At 37.3% G+C, this 27,724-nt stretch overlaps 1 long non-coding RNA gene and 1 pseudogene across 1 annotated transcript; both read left to right on the top strand.

The window, feature by feature from the left end:
• Positions 1-57: 57 nt before the first annotated feature.
• LOC109073513 lies at positions 58-24,426 on the top strand (annotated as a pseudogene).
• Positions 24,427-25,030: 604 nt separating this feature from the next.
• LOC122147114 lies at positions 25,031-27,246 on the top strand. Its single transcript, XR_006161434.1, has 2 exons — positions 25,031-26,795; positions 26,868-27,246. It is a non-coding gene; the product is annotated as an uncharacterized LOC122147114 (long non-coding RNA).
• Positions 27,247-27,724: the final 478 nt, after the last annotated feature.

Here is a 27,724-nt window from a genome sequence, read left to right as displayed (position 1 = left end):
ATGTAGGCATGTGAGCGCGCTCGCGTGCACGAGCCGTGCTGGAATGGCTGAGGCGCGCGTTCACGTGAGTGTGTGCGGGAGGAGGGTGTTTTTAATGTCCGCCATGTTGAGAATGGCGCACTGAGGCAGCGAGAGAAAACAAACACACACACACCCGCCTCTCCTTCTCCTCGCTGGAGCTCTTCTGTTCCATTATTTTTTTTACGTCCTCCAACTCCATCCAACCTCCTCCATGAGATCTGTGGCGGTTTTATGGGTGATTGTGAGGGGATCGGATAGATTTATAGAGTAAAATGAGTAAACTGTCGTTCAGGGCGCGGGCGCTGGACGCTCTCAAACCGCTGCCCGTGTTCCGCTGCGAGGATCTGCCGGACCTGCACGAGTACGCGTCCATCAACCGCACCGTGCCGCAGATGCCCACCGGCATGGAGAAGGACGAGGAATCGGTACGATTTTTACCATGCAACTGCCGATTTTGTGCGATACAGATTTGTTTTGTTATTGTTTTTTTTACTGTCAATCTGCGCAGGTTTGGATGCTACAAAATGGCCGGCTGTGCGTGAAGCGTTTTACACGGTATTTTGGAGCCGTTTTGCAGTGTGCACCGAATTTAGTGAATGGTTTATACAGTTGGATTTATTTGATAGATGTTTGTGGTGTTAAAAACGGGGTTTGTCAATCCGTTCCGACCCGAATCGTGCAGCAAAACACAAAAGGAGTCATGTGACCGCGAAGCCACCGACATCTTGTTGGATTTTCTCCCTGCAGTGGCGGGAAACGGCAGCCAGAGGGCGGGAACTCCCGCTGTCACGCGAAACCTGGAAATATCACGACATATTTAAGAGGATAGTTTACCCCAAAAATGTTAATTTTGTAATTTACTCACTTTCATGTTGTTCCAGTCCTATATGACTGACGTTGCTTCTGTGGGGATCCCAAACAGAGAATGTTGACAACCTTGGTCACCATTCACTTGCATGTTTAGGTTTTTTTATTTTTATTTTTTTCTTCTTTTTTTTTCATACAATTAAAGTGAATGGTGACCAAGTCTGTCCTACAGGGTTAAGGCCTAAACCAGATGAGGATGATTGCGAAAGTCATGAGTATTTCTATGCTTGTGAAATTGTTTTCTCATCCAGACTTCGCTTTTTGGGAAGGCAGCGTTTAGAAAGTGTAAAAAAAAAAATCCACGCACAAAAATATTCTGATTTAATTCACAGTTTACCCATTTCAGTTATATAAGTGTCATGTGAACACTAACTTGATTGCCTCAACCAGAATAAGCCAATATTCTTGTTTCTTCAATCAAAATAAGACACACTTGCATATTTTAATCAGATTTTTGGGTCATGTGAACAACACTTTGCATTTTCCAAGCATTAAAAGAAACGGCTTACGTTTTTAATTCATTGCATTCTTTTGTGTTACTCTAACGGATGTTAATGAGATCATTACCTGGTGAACATTTGGAATATTTCCAAAAGAGATTGCTCTTGGCTTATAGATTTTATTCTAACAGCTTTATTAGCAGTTTTAACCGAACCGTTGGTGACCGCAGCATGTCACGTGTCTCTTGTGGAGGTTCGTGAGTGATGGCTGTTTACTGTTTGAGCCTGTTCTTATTCATATCGGATGCAGTGTTGTGTTTGTAGAATTCAAATGCAGGATTTGTTCATAGAAACTCAAGGTGAGCCTGACGAAGCGTGCACGCTTGAGGCGAATTTTAAGGTGGTCAAGGGTCACCTCCTGAGTCCTCTCATTGGAGAGCAGCCTTGTTTTTAAGTGTTATCATCATAGTTTCCACTACTACGTGTAGCGTTGTTGTGTTAAAGCTGTGATAAGACAGCTCTGGTGTAGAATAACATTGGAGAAACTCTTCTGCACCTCACTAAAGTTTTAATTTTTGAGATAGAAGTGCATGCTTTTTCTCTGCTGGCTAACCTATAGCCTAAATACTAGTGTTCATGGTGTTTTTCTTGGAAAAGTAACTGGAAACCGAGTCGTTTGGGTTTGTTTTGGTGTGTTATTTGTGTTGTAAATTGCTGGATGTTTGCAGCACAAGACTGTCGGATGACTGCAGGCTGTGTTTCATGTCACTTAACATTTCGTGTTTGTTTTAAGACCTGATTTGTTCAGATGTTGTGACAGATAAATTTCTCTGGTTAAAACTCTGATATATGGTTTGTTTGGAGTTTGTGGTCAAGCGTTTTGTCGTCTGTAATGGCTGGATTAGACTGATTTACTCTCTGTTTAGTTCTTCAGCGGTCATGCGTTTTACAATTCCCATAGATCTTTTTTTCGATTGCTGACACAAACTGTCAGAATATATTGCGATGCATACTGTTGTTCAGTCTCGTGGCTTTTATTTTTGTGTTTGCCCTGATATCTTTACTTGTCATTTGTATGTCAGAACAACCATTTTAGTGGATTTAGAAATGGATGCTTAGAGGTGAAATTAAGTGCGAGACGTCCTTTCTGAACAGCGTGGGAACTCTCTGTGTCCATAAATAACTCTGATTGTGCTTTTTCATTAGCATGTGCATTGATATGCTGCTGCGCTTTCGAAGGTTACCAAGTAAATAGTTTGTAATAGTTACATTTAGTCATTTGAGTTTCTTCTTAAAACATTCTGTGCAAAATGGCACCGAAATAGCATCACAATGTTGCTTTGATATTTTAAAAATGATGTAAATATAAATACATTTTAGGCTACTGTTCAAGATTTAAGATGTTTGGTTTAACATTTTCTTATGTTCACTTAGGCTTTAAAATTTCATTCAGTGATAGTCAGTGAGTGAAGACTTTTAAAATGTTTAAAAATATTTATATTTAATGCTTTAATAAATTTAATAGCCTATATTTGATAAATGCAAATATGCTGTTCATTAAGCTTTTTATTAAAGAATCCTGAAAAATTAAATGCATCACCATTTTCACACAACTTTCAACATTGATAATAATCACAAATGTTTCTTGAGCATCAAATCAAATTGTAATGATTTCTGAAGGATCATGTGACACTGAAGTAGGGATATGCCAGTATAAAATTTTCATGTTGCGATTTATTGCTAATGCTTTATAGGAAATTATCACGATGTTGAAATGTAGTTTCAAAAAAAGTGGTCATAATACAGTATAAAATGTTTAATAACTTTTTTCTTATAATCAAAATTACTGATTATTTAAATACAAAAAAGAAATAGAGAAAAAATAAAGCTTAACGTTTTCCACAGATTAAAGTGCAAAAGAACTAAAGACCAATAGGTATCACTTTACAATAAGATCTCATTAGTTAACCTTAGTTAATGCATTAACATTCACAATGAGCAATAGCTACGTAAAGCTATGTAAAAAAAAGTTTGAAAATGAATAGCCTATTAAGTCTAAATATTTAAGTATTTGGCACTGTGATGAACACCACAGCAAATCCACAAATCTGAATGGCTATTTAAATCTATTTAAATACGTTTTAGAAAGTAGCTAAGCTGCTTTATTTATGGGGTTTCCAGGGTAACGGCTGCATTTTCTGCAGTTTAGCGCCATCTGCTGTCTGAGAGTGAATGTGCTTTCATTCAGTGTGTCTCTCACATGCTCTCCTTGTGCTTCTCACGCTTGCTTGTTTACATCAGAGCGCACACGCGTCTTTCAAGCAGCATACAGCGGTGTTGTGCATTTCGACCAGTTGATGGGAAAAGTATTCTTAAAATGCATCCCAAATTCTAAATAATTTGTATGTGTAATTATTGATGGTATTTAGAATTGCCCACGATAACAATATTGTGCATATTCATTACCGTGATATCTCATAACCGAATACCGGCACATGTCTACACTGAAGACTGGAGTAATGATGCTGAAAATTCAGCTTTGCATCACAGGAATAAATGACATTTTATAGTATATTAAAATAGAAAACCTTTTTTAATTTGTAATATTTCACAATATTGCTGTTTTTACTTTATTTTTGATCAAATAAATGCAGCCTCGGTGAACAGAAGAGATTTATTTCAAAAGCATTAATAATTGCATTTATATTAACAGTTTTATTAATATTTTATTATATTAATTATGATCATGATCATTAAATGTTGCTTTTTATTTTTACATGACAATAGTATGTAAGCATCCCGGTCGTGTTCATTGAGTCATCAAACATTACTCATCACCTGACACTGTTTTTCATTCTGTCTGTTTGTAATTCTAAGATGTGATGCCAGTATTGATGGAATCTATTGATGAACCCACTGTTGATGAACAGATTTCGGTATGGTACTTGACATGTTTATTTAAGTGAATTAAACATTTCAAGGGCTGCCACACTATTAGTGAATCTAGTATGACAGTAGAAGATCACAGATCTCTCTGAATTTCATTTTACGTTGTCATTATTTTGAGTTTAGAGTTTATTTTTAGACTCTCTCTTGCAGGTAGCTGTCATTTTATCTTCGCTGAGCTATAGGAGAGAAGAAAGTCTCGTCACATGAGATGTCAGTGAAAGCCACAAATTCCTCCCGCTTTGTCAACAAACATTTGTTAATTAAACCTTGTCTGCGGGCTGCTGCTAGATATTCTTCTGGCGTAGCTGCTTTTCCTCTTGATGTTAACTCATGTAACCCTTGAACACGGTTGGTTCTGTTTGTTTTAACTGGATTCTCTGAGGATGCTGCTGATGTCTCAACTGCACATTGACCTTATTTGGAAATCATATCATTGTGCTTTTATCAACAAATTGTGTAAGTCATAACCAATGATGTAATTATTGTAGTATTAAATATAATTTCAGAAGACTTAAAGCAACAAACAATCACAGTTGAGTTTGTGCTGATTATACCTGTTTGAGCGAACATTGGAATATTTGAAAATGAAAATACTTTTGCAGTTCTGTGTGGTGTAGATATTACATCTTAATTGTGCAGCGCTCTTTATTTTTCTTCGATTAAACTTTTCAGCCCTGAAGGTCCTAATTAAAGAGAGTTCATCCAAAAATGAATTTTATCAGCCACTGGGTTCTATAGTATGGAAAAAAATTAAATTTTATATGTGCATATATATATATATATATATAAATATATATATATATATATATATATATGAAAATCAATGGCTACAGTTAACTTTGTTTGCCAACATTCTTCATAATATCTTTTTAAAGGTTTGGAATAACTTGAGATTGAGGAAATAATCACAATTTAAATTTTTAGGAATTTAAGTAACTACTTTAGTGCCTATAATAGCAACAAATGGAATTGCAAGTTCAATCATGTAACTAATTTATTTTTATTCACATTTATTTGTCTTCATTCATCACAGTTGTCAAGCACGGTGCATCATTTTCTGTATGCGATGCATGGTTATTGTTTGGATTATTAGTAATAGTAACCTATGTAGGGTCTTTATGGCAATCATATGTGATCTTTGGCAAATATACGTCAATCCAGCAAGCCGGTTTTCCCAGACATGACTGTTTCCTCCTTCCAACAACATTCCAGAGTGTAGTCTAGTCTAGAGGTCATGGCAGCATTCCAGACGAGTTTGACCTGCTTTTTCCCCCCTGGTTCCTGGACAGAAGGCCAGGACTGTGTAAATGACTCGGCGTGTTCTGTCAGATCAGCATTGCTCCAGACAGCAGTGGGAATATTAGAGAATGTTTCTAATGCAGTTTGATGTGAGAGCGATAAATGATATGGCCTTTAATGGTGTGTGTGTGAATGAAGCTTTCAGCTCTGGCCTGAGGGGATCTTGAAGGACAGCGGACTATTAATAATTTTTTTTGATTGGATCATTTATTTTAATTCAGTGCTTTGACCCTTGCAGGGCTCGACAATAAGGACTGCCTGATGGCCCGTATCATCAGGCATGAAGAAGTCCCATTCTGGTCCATAATGTAGGCTGTTTTTTTTTTTTTATTATATTTTTGGTCTTTTCCAAAAAAGACATGCTTGCAATGTGTTTAACTATGTTCTATGTCCTTGATTATATCTGAATGTGGTTCATTCAGAGCAAATTGAGATTTTTTTATCTTTCCAAATTGAGATTTTTTTTTTATCTTTGCTAGAGTACATCCAAAATACCATAACCTCAACAGCTTTTTTTTTTTGTTTTATCTGGTATCTTGTTTCCTTCTGAAACCTATTACATCATGGAAGTAAAATGTGTTGTGAATGCAGAAACATGTTGACTTCAACGTTGGGTTGCTCTGGGGAGTTCATGCCTGTACTAAGTGCTCTGTAAGTTGCTTTGGACAAATGCATGTGCATGTTCTTTGGATCAGCCAGACCAACAGACACTCAATATATTTGATGATTTGATGATCCAGGGCTTGTGGATTTGAGCTTTAAGCTGAGTTGTGTGTCTGTAGAAGTAATGGAGTTGAGGCTGGGTGGTGTGACGATGTGTACCATGCAGTGGTAGCGATGTGTCAGTCAGTAGGGAGATTCTTGAGTTTATACTACAATATTATTTAAAAACAAATTTATTGAGTCGCAGACTGGGACCTTCTAATTTATATTAGAGGTCGACCAATGTATCAGTTTTGCCAATTAATTGGCACCAATAGTTTATTTCTGGAACTATCCGGGTTGCGTCCATTGCTGGAGCGGCTGAGAAGCTCCGCCGTCATTATACAGTAGACTAGTAGATTATAATCACTGAAAAATAACGAGGCACAGCAAATGAATAACGTGTGCTACAGAACCCCTAAAGGGAATAAATACAAAAAAAATTAATAATAAAAAATATACTTAAGTGCTTTCTCTCGTAAGGTTTTTATTGGGTAATGAGGTATACTGTAGCTATATAAATTGCGTAAGGCATCAGGAATCCACTATTAATTGTGGGGCATTGAACTCGCTTTTTACTTTCACTTTCGAGATTCACGATAACACGTACTCTGTTTTCTACGGAGCGCCAGTACTTGCCACACATTTCAAAAGATTAGATTTTTGTCAGTGGTGCTTAGGATCTGCAAATCATTCGCCATTGTCCTATCTCTCCTTACTGTGTTTGTGGTCATTTAAATTTTATGTACTGTAATGTAACAGGCTACCACTTTAGTGGCTCCGTAAAACACATTATTCGTTTTCTGAGCCTTCCTGAATTCAGATTCCCTATTCGGGAACATCCCTAATAACATGAACCTGTTTTTTCCACTGTTTTCAAAACAAATCAAATAAGATAAATATTCCCAAATCTTTTTGTCCGTCAAACTCATTTGACCTAAATATTTAACTGAAGTACTGAATTTAGGTTAATATTTCAGTAGTTTAACAAATTCATGTTTACTAGACACAAAAAGTGTGATATTTATATAATAATAATAATAATAATAATAATAATAATAATAATAATAATAATGTTTGAGAAGTACAAAATATGATGGTCTAAATTCCTAATTCAGGATTTGGTCACAAGAGATCTTAGTTGGAGACACTTGGAGGTGGTTGTTTTTCTTTCAGAGCTTTTTTTTTTGTGTGTGGGTGTGTGTGATCGTTTTGTTTTCTCTCCCCTCATCTGTTTGTAATTATGATCCTCTGAGGTCAGTGACGGGGTCACCCTCGGCGGGGGGAGCATTTGCAATCCGAAGGTTATTCAGAGGACTGTGCCAAAGGAAGTCTGGCTTTTGTCTGCTGGTAATTGCCTCCTTGCGTAAGAGCTTTCAGTGAGGGCTCGCAGCTGAGCCATTTAAGACGAGGTGTGTGTGTGTGTGTGAATGATTGAGTGAGAGTTTTGAGTCTAATGAACTATTGAAAGTTATTTTCTAACGAGAACACAATGTTAATATGCGTTAAAGTAAATAGACCCCTTTTTTGCCTTCTTATTGCTATTACATCACTGACTTTTATCTCCTGAGTTTCTTCGAGCTCCTCTGGTGAAATGCTTTCAGGCTATCATGTGTAATGTTTTTAATTTCCTTACGCCAAGTGCAATCATTTCAGATGAGCTGCTAGGGTGCATGACGTCAGCCGAACTGGACTTTTTGAGTTCAGTTGCGCTTTATGGTGTTTTCAGGCTTTTCATTTCCCAGCATGGTGTATTTTTGGAGGCTGCGCTCTCATTTATGTCTTTTAGAGTAGGTTTATTTTGTTTCATGCAGCCTGTTTACACAGTCTACTTATTTGAGGAGGTTTTTGAAAACCGGTTCAGGTCATTCCATTAAAATGGCTTCTGTGTTTTCTCTGAAACCACAGCTCATCTGTTTTGTGATCTGATCTATACTGCAGATTCTCAGAGGAGATAAAGGAGAAAAACAAATGTATTGTGTAGTTTTGAATGCGGTGTAGTTTTTGATGTAACCATCAAGTGAATGGCTCCAAGACAAAATTGGCTTTATTGAGGGACCGTCCCATTGCTTTTTCAACACTGGTTATTGTAGAAATTGGACTTCTGGGAAAAAATTAGCCAAGGCAGATTATTGCAGCATGTTTTTACCATCTTCGTGGGAAAAAATGATGCCATCCATTGTTTGCAATCAAGCTATGGTCGTGACGACAATCAAAACATTGATGTTTTAAACTCTATCCCAAGCTTCTTCTGCATGTTGTCAAGTGTTTGGTAAATACCTTTGCAGATGGCCTGAAAGTCAGTGGTGTTTCATAATTCATAAACACTAATGACATTTTGTTCTTTTGATTTTATTCTTTTTATGATTCATTGGATGCATTTGAGGATAAAGCAGTTTGGAATATGTATGGATGGATAAAGTCTGCAAAGTGTTCATAAACGACAGTTTAGAATATTTGCAAAATTTTGAAATATTTGAAAATTTTAATAATTTTATAATTTATCATTTATCATTTATCATTTTAAATGGATAGTTCACCCATAAATGAAGATTGTTCCAAACCTGTATCTTTCTTTCTTCTCTTAGGCACAAAATATATTTTGAAGAATATTGGTAACCAAACAGTTGCTGGTAGCCATTGACTTGCATAGTATATTTTCCATACTATGGATGTAAACGGCTACCGGCAACTGTTTGTTTCCCAACATTCTTTAAAATATATTTTGTGGTCAGCAGAAGAAAGAAACTCATTCGTGTTTGAAACAGTTTGAGGGTGAGTAAATGACAAGATTTTCATTTTTGGGTGTACTGTCCCTTTAAGACTCACTTTTTGTGGTTCAGTATGATTCATACTTTGTGTATAGAAATGTTTACTAAAACATGTCTCTTTCTTTATGGTTGCCATAGGAACACCATCTCCAGAGGGCAATTTCCGCCCATCAGGTGTATGGAGAGAAGAGGGATAACATGGTGATTCCCGTCCCAGAGGCCGAGAGCAACATCACCTACTATGACTCGCTCTACCCCGGAGACTTCAAGATGCCAAAGCAGCTCATTCACATACAGCGTGAGTGCACAGATCTTATTGAGAGAGTTTTTCTTTAATGGAGAAGTGTGTTAGGTAGGATTGTAATGGGGGACAGGTATTGCAGTGTTTGAGTGAAAGTGGTTGAAGCCTTTGTTACTGACATCTGTCCACCAATTCCTGAACAGCAGGTGTTTTGTGTAGTTTTTTGTTCTTCGTGAGTGTTTCTGGATTGCAGGCTGCCCCATCTGCCGCGTCCTATATGTTTGGGGGCTTTCACTCCGTCTGCTTGTTGAGATGTCCCCAGAATGCCGCTTTCCTTCAAAGGTTGTGTGTTTATTTGAATGCATGGACCATTCTGTGCATCTTTTTGAGCATCTTCTGCCAGTGGCAGGTGATTTGAGAAAATTTACAAGCTGTAAATATTTCGTACTGGCTATTGAACTATATTCTGCATCATTTATGTAAAAACACCGGCACTGGGTTTAGATTTTGACACGTGCAGTGCTCATGTTTATTCAACGAAGTCAATGCCTTTTGGAAAATCTGTTTGTTGCGGTCAGTTTTGATATTTCCCAGTGTATGGGAAACACTGTGAAACTTACCTGCTTGAACTCTAATTTGATCTGGGTGTCTGTCTTTAAATTGTTTTGTTAGTTTGGTGCATTTCCTTCTTTTGAGGTCGCCTCATCTCTGTACTTTTTTGAAGAGAACACATCTGCGCACCTTTCGGATAGTGCACCAAGAACAGGGTTGACCGGGTACTCAGTACCACCGGTACTTAAAAAAAAAAAAACTGGTACCGTAACATTTTGTTTTTTTTTAGTACCGACTTGATACCGAAGTACCGGGTCTTTTGACAACACTATGGCTTTGTGTGTGTGGCAGTGCGAACAGAAATGATCTATCACAACGCGTGAGTAACGCATTTAAATCTCTTTCGGAAAAGGTCTATCACAGCGTGTAAGTACTGTATTGAAATATATTCCGTGCTGTCTCATGCTTGAATGGCTTAAAACACTTTAATATTTAAAATGACAACTTGAACATGAACTTTGAGGAAGCAGCAAGTCCGATTGTTCAGATAGGTGATTAAACACTACATCCTGTTAACAGCAGGAAAGCTAATTGTATTCACAGGTGAACATAAAATATGATGCGTACAACTGGTGAACCAATCAATGTAATGCATGTCTTAATGGTCTGACGTAATAACAAAATGCGACATGAATGATATTGTATGAAGCGTTGTTTGTTTACATCACGTTGCGCCTGGCATTATGAAAACAGTGTTTGGGATACCACGATCAAAACTTAGCATATAGAAAGTTTGATGTTATATATTCATTCAAATTATGGTGAAAACCAAATTATTTGTGTGTTAAGATAACATTCATTATTGTTATTTCAAAATGTAAAGAAATGCATATATTACTTTACTAGAGCTGAAACAACTAATCGATTTAATCGAGTAAAATCGATTAGTAAAATAGTTGTCAACTAATTTAGTAATCGATTCGTTGCTAAATATTTTTTATTTGCCGTAAGCGGCTCATTTCGTGCATATTTTAAATCTGCGGTGACCAAAGTGTGGCAGTAATGAGCCACCGGAGGTTTTACTCAGCCAGTACAGCAGGAGAAGTAGCGAATAGCCAATAGCTGGCCTCGTTTTATGTCACGTGCTTCCCGCACAACGTCTCTGCAGCATTCAGCGTGATGGATGAGGCAGGCGGCAGTGGAGTAAGCTCGAGAAAGAAAAAGAAAAAAGCGGAAGATAAAACTAATCGAACGAAGTCATCCAAAGTGTGGGAGCACTTTACTTTGAGCCTTCAAAAAAGAAGAGTAACCTGTAAACTGCGGCTGTTTTCTGCGGCAGGAAACATATCCTCTAAAAAGAGAGCAAGCATAAGCCCTGAACATTTGGACATGTTGACCTTTTTGCACTGCAATGCAAAGTTTTTCTCTAATAATGAGTGAATAGTGTTCTGCCTCATTTCCCACAGGTAGTCGAATTCCTGTCAGTTCAGGCATAAGCTGTTTTGTTTAACATTTTATCCCTTTATTACATTTTTGAATTTTGCACTGTTATAAGGACCACTACATATTTAAATCCGATGAAAATCACAGTGTGCAAAGACTTTTATTTGTGCAGATTCTGCAGTACATTGTTGTTTGCAAATGTTTAGTCGTAAAAGCTGATAACATTGCTTTTTAACAATTCACATTTAAAGCTTTGTCGTTTACCAGTTCATAATTCAGTCTTGCAGCCTAATTATGACTGAATGAGAGAGGTTAATGTTTAAATGTATTTGAAATGCACTTTTTTCTAAGTATTCACTGCACTTTTTCACACAGCAGGTTTTTTGTGTGTGTCCAATTTTTTTTCTGGACAACCATCTGATGGATTTTACTTTAAATTTTACTTTAAAATGTGAGTTCCATTCAGGTTTCATGCCATTGGCACTTTATTCGAAGGATTGTTTACAGTTTCACAGCATAAGCTATAAAGCTGTTTTCCCAGGTATAAGCTGTGTGTTTACAGGAAAAAATAATAATAAAATGCAATTTACTGCAATTTTATTCTGTTTTATTCTTATTCTTCGTGAAAATATGTTCTGAAAGATTCCTTAATAAGCTTTGTTCGGGATGGTTAAAATAATTTAGGAGCCCTAAGGACTGCCATGGTGAAAACATTACTTGAAACCTCCTTGTGAAATTTACTAGAGTATGTATGGGTCAGTGTTTTGATTGCAGAAGAGTTTGACAAAGGATAACCAACACATAATAAAACACAACTCCAGGTATGTTTTTGATGAGGATATGACAATGCAAAATGGTTAAAATCTCTAAAAAGTCTATGTTGAATGATAAAGACCCTTTGTTAATAATTTACTTGGGGAAAAAATGGGCAAAACTAAAATATAAGTACATAAACCGATTCATCGATTAATCGTAAAAAGAATCGACCGATTAATCGATTAGCAAAATAATCGTTAGTTGCAGCCCTTTACTTTACTGGCCATCGGAGGGAACCAACCCCGTGACATCACACATGGTGGTACTGCAAGATGGTGACGCCCTTGCTCCAAAAGCTATAACAAAACATCCTTTTTTTCTTTAAAATGCTTGCATTAATCACATTTGTTATATTTTTTTATCAAAGTGGAAATCGCTTTATTTAATAATGTTAACTTAACTGACTGCTTCACTTCCACTTTAAGACTTGAATCTCATGATTTTGTTCCTTATTTTTGTTTTTGTGGCTTAATGCAAGAATATTGAGGCTGGAGAAAACAAAACCTTAGCACCCCTGGATAAACTTTTTCACTGAGGTAGATCGCAATCAAGTCGTGATGTTTTTAATAAACTTGATTTAAGTCATGTGCACTCATTTCATCAGTGATAATCAGGTTATTGTTCTTACAGTTTAATTTAAAATCAGTATTGTATTGTAATTCATTATAAATTTATTGGCCCATTGATTTCTACTCTAATTTGACTTAATATTGTGTTTTGTGTGGGTGTTCCACTTGCATATGAACTGATTGCACGTTTAGGTCAAATAGGCCCATGTGTTTTTCATTGTGTGATTATTGCCAGACAAATCATAAAATGCCAGCAAATTACATATTTTGTTTTATATTATTTTGTTTTATTGCATATGAACTGATTGTGAATAAAATGTACATACATAAATATAAATAAACTGCAAAAAAAATAAAAACTATGAACAGGTGTGTTATAGATAAAATAGAATAAGAATAGAATAAACATAAAATGTCATTTAAAAATAAAAACAAAAAATGAAATATGCTTAATGTGTTCTTAGAAACCTCTTAGTCTGGTTGAGTGTTGTGATATGTCTAGGTTCGCTGTGTGGGGTAGTTCATATTTAACTGCCATGAGAATAATTTCTGTAATTTCTTGGCTGTTTCCTCGATCTTGACCGTGTGTGTGTTGTAGGGCTAGAGAAAGTGACAGGTTGAGTTTAAGTGAGTCTGGCGGCCCCTGGGGTGTCTGTAATGAGTGCAGGAGGTGTCCTGCTGTCAAAGGGCGTCTGAACACGCTCCCACACAGACCAGACGAGAGGGAGGAAGTGAGGATGAGGCGCTGGGAACTGTAGTGGGAACACGGTTCTAATAGGGAAGTGTTTAAGAGACATCTCTTGGGATTTCTGAAATACTCTTGATGGGCGAGATGTGTGTTTTTACATCACTCACTCAAGTGAGTTTTCATTGATTTATTGTTCGTTAACTCCAGCATGCACCAGACTGTGTCTGAAAGGTCTCCTAAATGGGGTTTATTTTGGACAAAAAAAAGTTTTATCTGCCGTTTAGAAGCCGGTAAATCTGAAATCAATGCTACCAAGATAAAAGAGTATGCAACAAAGTGGTAGCCCATTTAGAAAATTGAAAGGAGTCTGTGAAAGGTTGTACAGAAGATTTAGAAATTGTTAGAAAATGAAAGTGATTTTTTTTTTTTTTTTTTTTTTTTTTTCAGATGCTTTGCAATGAGACAACCTTTCTGTATTTTTAATGTCTTATTTCTTTTTTTTATCTTCTTTTTTTTAATGCAGTGCCAGTAAACAGTGATGTGTGTCATGCACTTAGATGTTTCTTTTTGTCTGGCTTAGTGTTAATATGTGTGTGAGTTTAGTTAATATAATCGAATACGATTTTCATGCGCATCTCTTCAGTTTAAACGCTCCTGTGATTAGTAGTATATCTCTAGCACGTGCGTTCAGATCAGGGTTGCCAGGTTTTCACAACAAATCCTGCCCAGTTGCTTCTCAAAAACTAGTCCAAAACTAGCCCAATCGCGCTTCCAGGAGGTTCCCCGATAAAAATTGCATCCCGGGGTTAAAATATAAGTTTTTTTTGTCAGGGTTTCCCTGGTAATATTCACATTTTAGGGGCTAAATATCACGTTATTGGTATTGGGGTCGCTTCAACCCGCGGACATGAAAAACAACCGCAGACTTGGCAACACTGGTTCAGGTGGAGCGGCATTTACTACAGAGCCGTAATTCACTGACAATCTACACAAAATCGATTTTAAAATCGCAGGCGATTCTTTATCGATTTTGAAATCGATTTTGTGTAGCTTGTCAGGTGGACTACGGCTCTGTGTAGTAAATGCCGCTCCACCTGAACCAGTGTTGCCAAGTCTGCGGTTGTTTTTCATGTCCGCGGGTTGAAGAGACCCCAATACCAATAACGTGATATTTAGCCCCTAAAATGTGAATATTACCAGGGAAACCCTGACAAAAAACTTATATTTTAACCCCGGGATGCAATTTTTATCGGGGAACCTCCTGGAAACGCGATTGGGCTAGTTTTGGACTAGTTTTTGAGAAGCAACTGGGCAGGATTTGTTGTGAAAACCTGGCAACCCTGATCTGAACGCACGTGCTGGAGATATACTACTAATCACAGGAGCGTCTTTACTAAAGAGATGCGCATGAAAATCGTATTCGATTTTTTGCACAGCCCTAATGTGTAGGTTTGCTGAGTGGGTAGTCAAAAACTGTTTTTGTCTCCAAATCATAAAATGTGTTTTCATTGGTTTTTGTCGCATCATGCAGCATTATGACTTCAATTACAGAAAAACTGTGGGGAATACTGGGAATTTGAACTGTCTGAAACCTAATCATCATAACTCTCAGAAGTTCTATAGCAGCCATGCAATCAGATTGAAACTGGCTATTTTTACTAGTACTTGCAAATTATCTATGCAAACTGCATCTGATGCTCCCTGGGTGTGTTGTTTTAGGCTAAAAACAGAATTGCACCTACCTTGATGAAACCTTGAAAGAATGAAGAAAAGTGGCCATATTATCAGACCTGAGGACTTGCTGCAAACTTCTAAACATAAAACTAATATCTGAAAGGAGTCTTAAGCTTTGAGTCTGTTTAACTTCCACTGCCTCTCTTTCCACAGCTTTCAGTCTAGATACGGAGCAGCCGGACTACGATCTGGACTCGGAGGATGAGGTTTTTGTGAATAAGCTGAAAAAGAAGCTGGAGGTGGAAGCCCTGCAGTTCGAGGAGATGATTGACAGATTGGAGAAAGGCAGCGGACAGCAGGTTATTAAAATGATTCACCGCTTACAATGAGAACTGCAAAATAAAAATGCTCAAAACTTTAAAGTGAAAGCTGAAGTGATTCTGCTAAACCGACCTGTCTGAATTCAGGATGTTGCTGTGTGGAATACTTAAATCCCACAAACCAGGAGTTTAGTTTAAACTGGTGACTGATGCAAATATTTATATTTCAAATACATGCTGTTATTCATGCATTTATTCTTCATCAAAGAATCCTAAAAAAATGCATCACAGTTTCCACAAAAATATTAAGCAGCACAACTGTTTTCAACATTAAGAAATGTTTTTTAAACCGCAAATCAATGTATTATGATGATTTCTGAGTGATCATGTGACACTGAAGACTAAAGTAATGATGCTGAATATTCAGCTTTAACATCACAGGAATAAATTACATATTAAAATATCCAAATAGAAATATAATTTTAAATTGCAATAACTTTTTTCCAAAATATTTGTAAAAAATTTACTGACCCCAAGATTTTAAACTGTAGTTTATATTAATTGGTCTTTCTTTTTTAAATTTTCATTTTTACATTTATTTATATGTGTATATATATATTTGGTTTTGGTGTTTGGCTATTATTACTTTTTTTTTACCACATTATTTCTGTACCACAGCTGGTGACTCTACAGGAAGCGAAGCTTTTACTGAAGGAGGACGATGATCTGATCAGGGAGGTGTTTGAGTACTGGAGCAGGAAGAGGAAACTGTGTAAAAACGGATCCCTCATCCCAACCATCAAGCAGGAAAAGCGGGACGGTTCCAGCACCAGTGACCCCTATGTGGCCTTCAGGCGCAGAACTGAGAAGATGCAGACGAGAAAGGTGAGCAGTTCTTTCAGAGCCATGGCCGTATCGATGTTGTCTTATTCCTTTAATGCTGATCCTCTAACAGCCTGGATTGATGAAAGCAACTCAATACCGTGCCCACTTTAGGTCGAGCTGTCAGCCTTCAAAGCGTCTGTATTCAGTGCTTTTGAACCCTTTAAACATAATTTAAATAAACACATTTTTTGAGGCCAAATGCTAATGGTATCATTCATGGTTCCCCAGAACCGTAAGAATGACGAGGCGTCCTATGAGAAGATGCTCAAACTAAGAAGAGACCTGAGTCGAGCCGTCACCATCCTGGAGATGATCAAGAAACGAGAAAAGAGCAAACGTGAGCTGCTTCATCTCACACTGGAAGTTGTGGAGAAGAGGTACGTAGACTCACTCTCAGCAGTGTTTTTATCAGTTGGGGTATTTGTATGAGTTTGATGAATATACAAGATACAACTTAACTTTGCTTTGCATTTTAATATACCTAACCTGCTTGACTCCAGAATTCTCATAATTGCGTTTTGCTGTGTGCGCGTTCATGCATAATGAGAACGGGTCATGTATTTTTAATTGGTTTAGGCATCATTGCATACCCTAATTAAGGGGCTTGTTTTATATGGCTAAATGAGCAATTATGGTTCACCTTGTTTGTTCATAAAGGCCACATGATCAAGCTTCATTATTCATTTGTCATGTTTAATAACTGAGATATGTTGGGTAATTAGTATGTTTATACATAAAGATACCTCTCAGTGACCCCCCCTCCAAAAAAAAGAAAATGTATGTAAAGATCAGTTGCATCCTTCTTAAATATCTCTACTCTTACCTTTCAGGAACGCCATGCCAGACTTTGGTTTAGAGGTTATGGCAGAAGCACTAGCTATGGCAAAACCTGTTTACAAGATTCCCATAATACCCTTCTCCAGCAGCAGTCAGTACCGCCACCAGGACCACATAGACTTCAAAGACTACAAGACCAAGGTGGGTACATCATATCATCATGAAATCACAGTTTCCCCCGTAATGTGTGTTCCTGATCTTCCTGATCAGTGCGTGATATTCTTTTGCCAAAATACAATAACTTTGCTTTTTCCACTGACATCAATTCCTCAGACTGTGGGGGTAAAATGGGTTGTGTATGTACCATATTTTCTAGAAAAAAAATCGCGCTGGGTCAAAATTGCATTGTGGATCGAAATTAAAATCAGATATGTTGCATCAATGTATAAGTCACATTTTATTTTTGAATTCAGGAATTTAAGTGTAAAACAAACAAATTATAGTTCATTTTATTTTTGTATTTATGTATATATGTGTATATCTAAGAATTTTTAGTTGGATGTGGTCAGAACAAAGAGAAAGTACGAGAAAAAGCCCAAAATCCTGCCTCTCTCCGCCTCATTGCATTCTGGACCCTCCCTGTTTAACCCCAAAGACCTCAACCAGTACGACTTCCCCAGCTCTGATGACGAGCCCTTTTCACAGGTAGACACACAGAGCATTTGCTTGACTGGATATAATCACTATTTAAAGGCAAAGTGTTTAATTACTTTAGCACCTAAACTGGTTTAATCAATGGTTTAATTTAGATAGATAGATCATTTTTCACTGTCATTTTTGATCAGTTTAATGTAACTTATTCTGAATGGAATTTATTTCTTATTGACTGCAAACATTTTAAAAAGTAGTGCACAGAAATTGCACACTTCACATTCAAATTAATTTGGCTTAATAGTGTTAATTTGTGAACTTTAGACTTCATTGTTCATGCAATCCGTGCATAAAAGACTTCCTGTTGCTGTTGTGCAGATGCATTCTGGGTCATCCGAGGCAGAGGAAGAGAACGAGCCCGATGGAGTGTTTGCCTTCAGGCGGAAAGCAGGATGTGTTTATCACACTGTAGGTGTCCAGCGCTGACGTATCTCACACCTTACGCTTCCTCTGTTTCACATCCTTTCATCATTCCTCTTTCCTCTCCACTATTGTTCTACACCACAGAAATTCTATCCCAGTGTGCATTACAGCCACGTAGACTCTACAGCTCTTTCAAAACTCTTGGAGGCTATTATTGCTGCTATAACTTTTAAGATGTCAATGTGTAATTTATTTGTATGATTGACAATTAAGTACACAATACTTCCAAGTCATAATCTTTTATTCCCTGTAATTCATTTTTATTTACCCTTTTCTCTGTACTTTTCCCTTCATTTAGCATTTCCTCGGTCACATTCTTATTTGGTTTCTGTTCCTGCAGCCCCATTTGGATCACAGCGGTGACTGGCCTTGGTCTGGAGAAACAGACGGAGGGTCATGTGATCCGCGGTTTCGGTACTCCCTCACCACTCTTACCATTCCCCACTGCTGTGTTGGGTTGGCACGGCGACGGGTGGGACGGGGCGGCAGGTGAGTCGAGTCCATATGTCATTCAGTCTCGTTCTGACTGGCGGCTTGAATCGTATTGCCTGTTTTCTTAATCCTATTTAATCTGTTCCTCAGGTTACTTCTGGACCGAGCCTATTCGAATTTAAATGGTTTATTCCAAAGTCTGGACTCAGAGTCAGAGCCGAACTTCTCCTTCCCTGCTTCTCCTCTCCATCCGGAAACCACTTCCCAGACTGTTTCCTCATCCTCTTCATCACAGTCCTCATCCTCTTCTTTCTCTCATACCACGTATACAGACCTGAGGCAGATCCTCCGAAACATCAAAGCTTGCCGCTGGAGGCACTTTAAACCACGGACACTAACCAGCCAATCAGGCGCAGGGGATGCGCTGTCACGGAGATTGTTTAGTGGGTTGGTGAGGGGCGGCAGTACACTGGGCAGAACAGCAGGCATGAGACCACCCGCAGTAGGTGAGTGGACACGCAAGTGTGCATGCGAAGTTCTGGATCTGTTTGCTTGCTGATGTTTAATTCAGCATTGTCAGTGAAGTCTGGAAATAAACATGGAATGATTGTTATTATAATTGAGAAAGATCAGTCAGTGTTTGCTGCAGCGATACTTGGGAATTATATTTTGGGCCCCTTCACTGCCAGTGCCCTTTTCTGTAGAGGAGCACAAACTACGTTTTCAAAAATAACTACTCGGTAGGATATTTAAATGACATGGGGAAGCCTTCTGTAACTCCTCGTCAGTATAGTGGACAGTACCTCCGCCTGTCACGTGGAAGACCCCCAGTTCAGTTCCCCAGCGGGGAGACCTAGTGTCTTGGGGGCAGTCGTGGCTTAATGGTTAGAGTTGGATTTGTAACCCGAAGGTTGTGGGTTCGAGTCTCAGGTCTGGTGGGGGGAATACCACGACTGAGGTGAGACCCTTGAGCAAGAACCGAGCCCCCAACTGCTCCCCAGGTGCTGCAACACATAGCTGCCCACTGCTCCGGGTGTGTGTTCGCAGTGTGTTTGTGTGTTCACTACTGTGTGTGAACTTGGAGGGGTAAATGCAGAGCACAAATTCTGTACATGGGTCACCATACTTGGCCACACGTCACTTCACTAGTTCCTCCGGTTTATTGTCTGCTGTACTCATTGGAACAGTGCAAGGGTTTTGAGATGTTAAAGAGTATAATTTAAAAAAACTCCTCACTCTTGATTTTGCGACATGAATGGAATACTGACATAAAGCACAATAGGCAAAAATGTCTGTTTGGATTTGAATAGTGAGATATAGTTGCTTTTTCAATTAGTATTACACATTTTCAGAATTGTTTTTTTATTATTATTTTATTGTATTTTTAAATTATATCTAGTTATTACATTGTATTTTGTTTTTTGTAATATTACTTGTATTATTTATTCTTATTTAGTTTTTTCTTTTTTTTTTTTTTTTTTTTTTTTAGTTTAATGTCATAAATTTTCTGTTTCTTTCCTTTTGTTTTAATTAATTCTTAGCCTTTATCATATATTGCTTTTGCTTAAATCAGGCACCCACACGGCTTAAGGCCAAAGTATGCATTTTTATGCATACACGAGGGTCCATAAAAAACTGAAGTATATACCAGAGATGCCCAAACCTGGGCTAAAGTTGGCTCGTGATGATTTTTGGTTTGTGCACCTCTGGCTTAGACCAACAATTTGAAAATTTGCAAAGCCCAATAAGTGGCGCAGATATCAGTGTTTTAGGAGTATTTCATTCACATTGATGCAAAAATATTACTGAGCTGTGTGCAGAACATTATAAACCATTTGATTTCATCAAATGCAACTGATTCTTAGTTTCCCAACTCTATAAATGTCTGCCAACACTTGACCAGTGACTAATTTACATTACAAAATATTTAAATGAGGACAAATTGTTTGCGACAGTTGGCTTGTCGCTGTAAAAGGAAAGCAATAAACCAGGAGAAGCGAATGTTCACCAGAAGCATTAAACTTCATTAAACGCGTCCAGCATTCAGTGAAACTCATTCAGATGATGACGAGAGCACAATGTTTGCAAATGATGCAGTATATTCTCCTGTTTTATATTTGCGTATCGGTCCAGTGATCAGCTCCAGTTTTTAATATCATCTACATGGCTGCAGCTCACTTGTTGTGCTCTTTTTGATGAGAGACCTTTGTAATGCTGTTAAACTAAAATGGTCCACGTTACATTGAGAGAATATATTGATTCGATTGGTTTATTCTTATGTTTTGAGAGTTTTATTCTTTGCTTGTTTGAATGGAAAGAACCCTAAAATAGACCCTGTGTGCAAGAATCAGTGCATGCTATCCTAAACAAATGTTTTTGTAATAGTACATCAAAATATAGTGACTTTCACCAACTTTGAAATAGCATTTCTGTATATCTGATGCATAAAACCCACAGTCAACTGTGTTGCAAATGTTTTGTTTTTAAGATTACTAGTCTCTTTCGTTGAACAAGAAATGCTGTGAAATTGTGATTCTGTATGTAAGATAATATAATATAGATAGTATAATATTTTGGTTTTGTTTCAGCGTTCACGGCTGAGCAGTATCAGCAGCATCAAGAACAGTTGGCCCTTATGCAGAAACAGCAGCTGGAGCAGATACAACAACAGGCCAATGAGACAGGCTCGAGTCAGGTGTGTAACGGAGAGACACGTGTCGCTCATGTCAGGAAGTGTGATGGCTTGTGTAACACACTCCTGCTGTGTCCTCAGTCTCTTGTGTCCAAGACGTTGGACTCGGTCAGCGCCCAGTTTGCTGCCTCTGCACTCATGACCTCTGACCAGCTTTTGACCCTAAAGGTCAAAGAGGACGGCGTAGGAGGTGGAGTCAACGGAGTCATCCAAGCTTCAGGTTTGTGTTCTGGACAAGCTAAATCTTAGGCATGTGCTCATCCTGTAATAATATAGTTTTCAACTAATTATTGTTTGCTTTACAGGAGTTTACAAGGGATTGAGCATCTCTGCCACATCCTCTGCTTCGGCCCTCACTAGCCAACCTACACCAACCGTTGCCCCGCCCGCCTTCCTGTCCTCCACTAGCAACTCCAACACAAGCTCTGCCCACACGCTCCACAACCCTATAGGTAACCACAGTAACAACACAGCCAACTCCACCTCTCAGGTCCTGATCAGCAACAACCTACGTCTCAGCGTCACCACACCCTCTATCGCCAGTCTGAATGCCCGTCACCTTCCCAGAAGTCTCAGCAATGTGCCACCCGCTGCCTTGAAGCTCGCTGCTGCCAGCAACCGTCAGCTCCCCAAAGTCAACACTGGGTAAAGAATTAGTTTTTTTTTTTTTTTTTTTTTACAAATGTTTTACTGTATTTAGAAAACGGTAACAGTCCAGGATCTTTGTTGTTTTATAATGGTAATGCAAATATTCATTTTGAAATGTGTTTTATTATATTTGGCAAACAGTAATAACCCAGTATGTTTTATATATATTATTATTATACATTATATATATTATTTTTTTTTTGCAAATAATTTTTAAAACTGTAACAGTCCAGCATCATTTTATGTTTGCAAATATTTGTTATAACTAAAGTATTTGTTTGCAAATATTTAACAAAGCTTTTTTTTTTTTTTTTTTTTTTTTTTTTTTTTTTTTTGCTTTTTAGTAAGTAGTGATAAGCATTGTTTTTTGTTGTTTTTTTGCTAATATTTTTTTTTCTAAATTATTATTATTATTATTATTATTATTATTATGAAAGTAACAATCCAGCAGTTTTTGCGTATTTTTTTTACTATATTTAGCAAATAGTAACAGCAAATATTTTTCATTTTATTTTCTATATTTATCAAGCAGTGACAATCCTGTCATTTATTTATTATTAGCAAATAATAGCGGAATATTTGTTACAACAATAATTATCCAGGTCTTAAAAAAGACTTAAAGCATGAAAAACTAGTTTTTTATTTTTACTTAAAGCATGAAAAACTAGTTTTGACCCTACATCAAAGTAGCAACTTAAAGCATGAATCTGCTAATTAATTGTTATTTTATTTTTTTTTTTTTTTTTGTTTACAAAAATCTAAAGTTCTGTGGTTGATTTTCTGCTCTTTCATGATTACATGCATGTGAAACATTGGATTAGTTGCACAAGTACATTAGTCACTTTTATTGGCTTGTTTATCAGGTTATTGATCCGTTTCCTGTTTGTTTACAGGGAGAATCATGAGCAGGAAAAGCAGTCCCTCAACAGTATAGCAGAGAACACAGTGGCCATGGAGGTGACGTAGTGACCACTGCCTGGGAGTCTTTCTTATTTTCCGCCCAGTCCAGTCTTCTGGTGTTGTGCACCAATTGGGTTCGGGGAAGCAGAAGGACAGCGGGTTTCCACAGCGACTGTCTGAATGTGACAGAAAATTTCACCTCTTTATTTTCGCCCCTTTTTCTTTTCTTTTTTTTAATACTTTATTTCTGTTAAGAAAAGTGATGTGTAAATTATGATTATGGCTAATATTCGATGTACAGAAACTACATATTTGTAAAAGCCCAGCACCACCTTGTATATATGCTACTTGAATACAGAACTGTTGAGTTGACGTTTTGCACTTGGGGAATCAAAAAGAGTAAAAAGCGAATGAGTGGGAGTGTGTGAGGTAAACATGAGTGTGTGAATAGTCATGTGCATGGTGAGGAAACCTGCTGTTCTACCTATTTATTGTGCTGTGTTTACAATTATTAGTTTTGAGGGTTTTTATGTTCGTTATTTTCTTTTATTTCGTAGACTGTGTCCCTCAGTTGTTTCCTGTGGTGTTGTAAGTGTTTAGGTAGCTGGCAATTCCTAAATTTCCCTGTTTTCAAGTTTGACTAATTCAATCTGTGAATCAGATTGAACATTTATGGAATCATGCAAGGTCTTTTCCTTATTTTTTTTTTTTTCTTTTTTTTTTCTTTTTTTTTTATTCAATTTAATTTTCCCCTCCTCTTCTGGGAGGAATGTGACATGTCGGGGTTCGACGCCCTTTAGGTTCAGGGGTTAATAGGAGGGCAAATTTAAGGAGGTGGTTATAGGAATCTTCCATTTTTATCATCCCTAAAAGACAAACAAGGGATGAAGTCTTCACTTAGGGAGCTTCCAATGCTTCTGGTCAACTAAGCACTATTGTTTTTTGTTTGTTTGTTTGTTTTTAGTTGATTTATTGCTGCTTTTTGTATAAATTCAGTTCCTTTTTCATACGATGGAAACAGTTTGGTTTGTCCCCATTTTTATATTATAGTTATTTTTGTATCTTGTTTTGCATTTCTATCATTCTGTTCATTTTGGTTTTTTCAGTTCTTGTGGTGAAGCATCTTTTGTTAACGGAAGACTTCATTCTTTGTTGCTAAACATCACACGCAACGGCTGATAAGCGCCCATCTGAGTCGTCATTCCGGTTTAATGACATCATTCAAGACCATCAAAAGAGGTGGATGCCAAATGAACGTTATCTCCTTGGCCTTCTCCAAACGCATTGATCCAGCAGACTCTGGACTACTTCAAGGCCTGAAAAAAAAACAAGTTAAAGGTTGTGCCTTCCTTTGGGAATGTCCTGCTCAGTCTCTTCCGTGAAGAGGATGCTCCGGCTCAAGACCGCGGTCCCGTGGTACACACTTGTCCGGAGCTCGGATCTCTGATGCCCAGTCCACTGGCTGAACTGAATCATCCTCCTCCAGGGGTTTTCTAGTCTGATCTGGATGGAGGCAAAAAAAAAAGAAAAAATATTGAATAAGTGAAAAAAGATGTGACAATTTAAACATGAATCAGACAATAAAGCCCAGGATATTATATGTGAATTAATGAGTTGTTTTTATTGCCTGAATTTGAGAATTTCTTAAATTAACACTTTTGTTTAGCAAGGATGCATTAAATTGATCAAAAGTAACAGTAAAGACATTTATAATGTTACAAAAGATTTCCATTTCTAATAAATTCAAATCAGCATATAAGAATAATACTGAATGGCTGCGGGAAAAAAAATCAGCTTTGCACCACAGGAATAAATTACATTTTAAAATTATTATTTTTTTATTTTAATTTTTATAATTTTTCAAAGTATTATTTTATTTTGTGTTTTTAATTTTTTTTTTTTTTTTTTTTTTTTTTTTTTTAAATAAATGTAGCCTGGGTGAGCATAAAAGACTTCTCCAAAATCCTAATTATTTCAAACTATTCAAAATTATCTCAGGAAATATGTCAGAATTCTTGGTGTTTATACAGGGTTTAAAATGAACAAGATTTCCAAATCATAGGAGATCATGTAGATTTTGGCCTGTGAATTGTTACCACAATTTATTTTATTTATTGTAGTTGTTTTTTTTTTTTTTTTTTTTTTTGATTGTTTGTTTGTTTTTTTTCCTGTTGCCTTACAATTCAAAATGACATTCCAAAAGAAAATATGCCCTGTTTGAGCATCATGAATATTAATGACTTTTTATTCATTTTTTAAAACATCCTGCAGAACTTCAAACACAAGCCAGACCCACATTACATAAAATTATGTTGCCAATAGGCAAAGATATCAGGGGGAAAAAAGTGTGTTTTGAAGCAATTGTGTGGAATAACATCATGATGGTTGAAATGATTAAATCTCAGAAACCTCAGACTGATGCTGTCCAGTGTTTGTACATTTGAAGATCTCAGAAATTCCAGAACTTACACAACTTGCCACAAGACGGTGTGAGGTTTTGTATACTTAGCAGTTATGGAACATTATAATTGACGAAATTATCATGCATAAAATTTCCTCCATGGCAACATGCTTGAAAGCGATTACACTTTTGAGTTTTCCTTTGGTTGCAGTCAACATGAAATCAAAAATATTCCCCATTTACACTATTTTTAGGCCAACTTCTCATTTTATTGTTTTCCATATCAATTCCGAATTAATAAAATCCAGTCTCATTCTACACTGTTTTCTTATTGAACATCCTGTTTATGTCAGAAATACAGCGTGCCGTGTGAACTGCATTTTATGTTCAAATCAAATGACTCTTTGAAGTGATCACTATATGTGGCCTTAGAGTAAGAGAAACCGAGGACAGTCCTGTTTTAAATGTAGTCCTATTGAATGTGCAGTCACCACATGAAAGCTGCAGGAGATTCGCATCTTGTGAAGAAATCGTTATATTGCACACATTGCAATCTGTCAAATGTGGTCTGTTTTGCATTCCTTGTTTTGCTCTGTAATTTTGTTTTCTTCTGAGATCGAGCAGACTGAATTTCAATATGAATGCCAAATCATCTCTCTGCACGCCAGAAAGCCAAATATTGTTTTTATCGACCTCAGTTGAGAATACTGAACTCGCCTGTTACCATAGTAACATATTTAAAAAATCGTTTCAGTGTTTTAGGTTGAGTTTCTTTAATGATGCTGCTGCTTTAGACTTTCTTTCCCATTCTTCAGTCAGTTGATCAGTGTGTTTGAGTGCCAGGATGAAAGAGTGAGCGAGACAGATGCACATTGCTTATGATGGACAACTGGAAATGTTCTCCTGGATCCTGAGACGAGGTTGCTCTACTAAGTTAGTAGGTAAGATATGGTCATTCATAATGTAAATATTCTGTCTCTGGTCTCTGCACAGCTCAATAAGTGTGTCACGCTGTATACATTTTTGGCAATTCTGTTCATTTTTTTTTTCTTTTTTTTTCGTTACTTTCGTTCTCCAGCCTTTTAAAGCAGGGCGGATTCTGATCGGCTGCCAATGTTTTTATCGTTGTCACCTGGAAGAAAAAAAGTTATTCCAACAAAATTGTTCCTCTATGTCAGGGGTGTCAAACTTAATTCCTGGAGGCCCGGAGCCCTGCAGAGTTTTGCTCCAACACACATGCCACGTAGTTTTCAAATAAGCCTGAAGGACTTGATTAGTTGGATCAGGTGTGTTTAATTAGGGTTGAATCTAAACACTGCAGGGCTCCGGCCCTCCAAGAATTGAGTTTGACACCCCTGCTCGATGTCATTGTCGTTAGAGTTGTGATGTAATGCATCACTGTTCTCACAGAATTTGAAACTTTATTAAAACATAGGCTATAGTTATCATTCTTGGTGTGAACGGGCCTTTAATAATCACATTATAGTACATGAAGTACTCGTTGGCAGCTTTAGAGTGAGAAGTCGTCCTGATTTGATAGAGATTGGTCGAAGCACTTCATTCTGGAGAGCAGAGTAAGTGGTGGAAATGCTTATTTGTGTGCGATGGATTCTGTCCAGGTCTCTCAATGTGTGCTTTGATCCGAGGAGGAAAACGTGATGAGCCAACAGGAGGCTCGGATCAAAGATGCAAAGTGATGTGTGTGTGTGGAGCTACAAGGAGAAACAGAGGTCTGGTTCAACAGAACAAGAGGTTCTTAATAAGCATTTCCTAATGAAGATCGTGATGTTGTGGTTTGGACTCCAAGAAAAACCTCTAAACCTCTAAGAACAACCATTTTCACTATAAGGCTCTTGAGTTGCATTGGTTCTTGGAAGCAGTGATGTAACAACGGCTTGATTAGAGCTCTTCTAATATTGTAAAAACAGTAATATTCTGAAAAAAGTATTTTTTGATAGAAAACTGCACATCAAGCCATCTGATGGTGTCTGCAAGAAGTTTGGAATACATTATTTTCACTTCATTTGGTTTTAAAATATTAATATAAGACGTCCCTTCAGTCACAAAACACTGCCATTGCTATGGTTTATACCGCAGTAGTTTTCAGAATACTCTGATTAGAAGCATGCATTAACATAATCACAGTATTCTGATAACATAAACTTTAACTTCAGCATTATAAGGTGAGTGTAAACCCAGCCAGTGAAACATAAAAGCAGTGAATTTGTGTATGGATTTTTCATCACTTTATAACGTCCTTCATTAACAACAGAGAGACTCCTAATAAACATGCAGGGCAGTATGTCACCCGGCTTTATCTGAGATAAGAAAGTTGTTTGATTTTTGCAGTGCCTTTGTCAATAGCACAGCCAACAATGACTCATCACAACAACAAAGACGCTGTGAAGATCAGAGCAGGAGAAAGATGAGACTCTGAAGCTGCCTTGATGCGAAATCAAAAAACCAAAGAAATGCTGTGAAAATCATTAATTGTTTTCAGGAT

The sequence above is a fragment of the Cyprinus carpio genome, chromosome A12 (genome assembly GCF_018340385.1).
Source record: "Cyprinus carpio isolate SPL01 chromosome A12, ASM1834038v1, whole genome shotgun sequence".
NCBI classification, from domain to species: Eukaryota; Metazoa; Chordata; class Actinopteri; order Cypriniformes; family Cyprinidae; genus Cyprinus; species Cyprinus carpio.
Note: the sequence above shows the minus strand (reverse complement) of the source record. Positions and strands in the feature narration are given on the sequence as shown.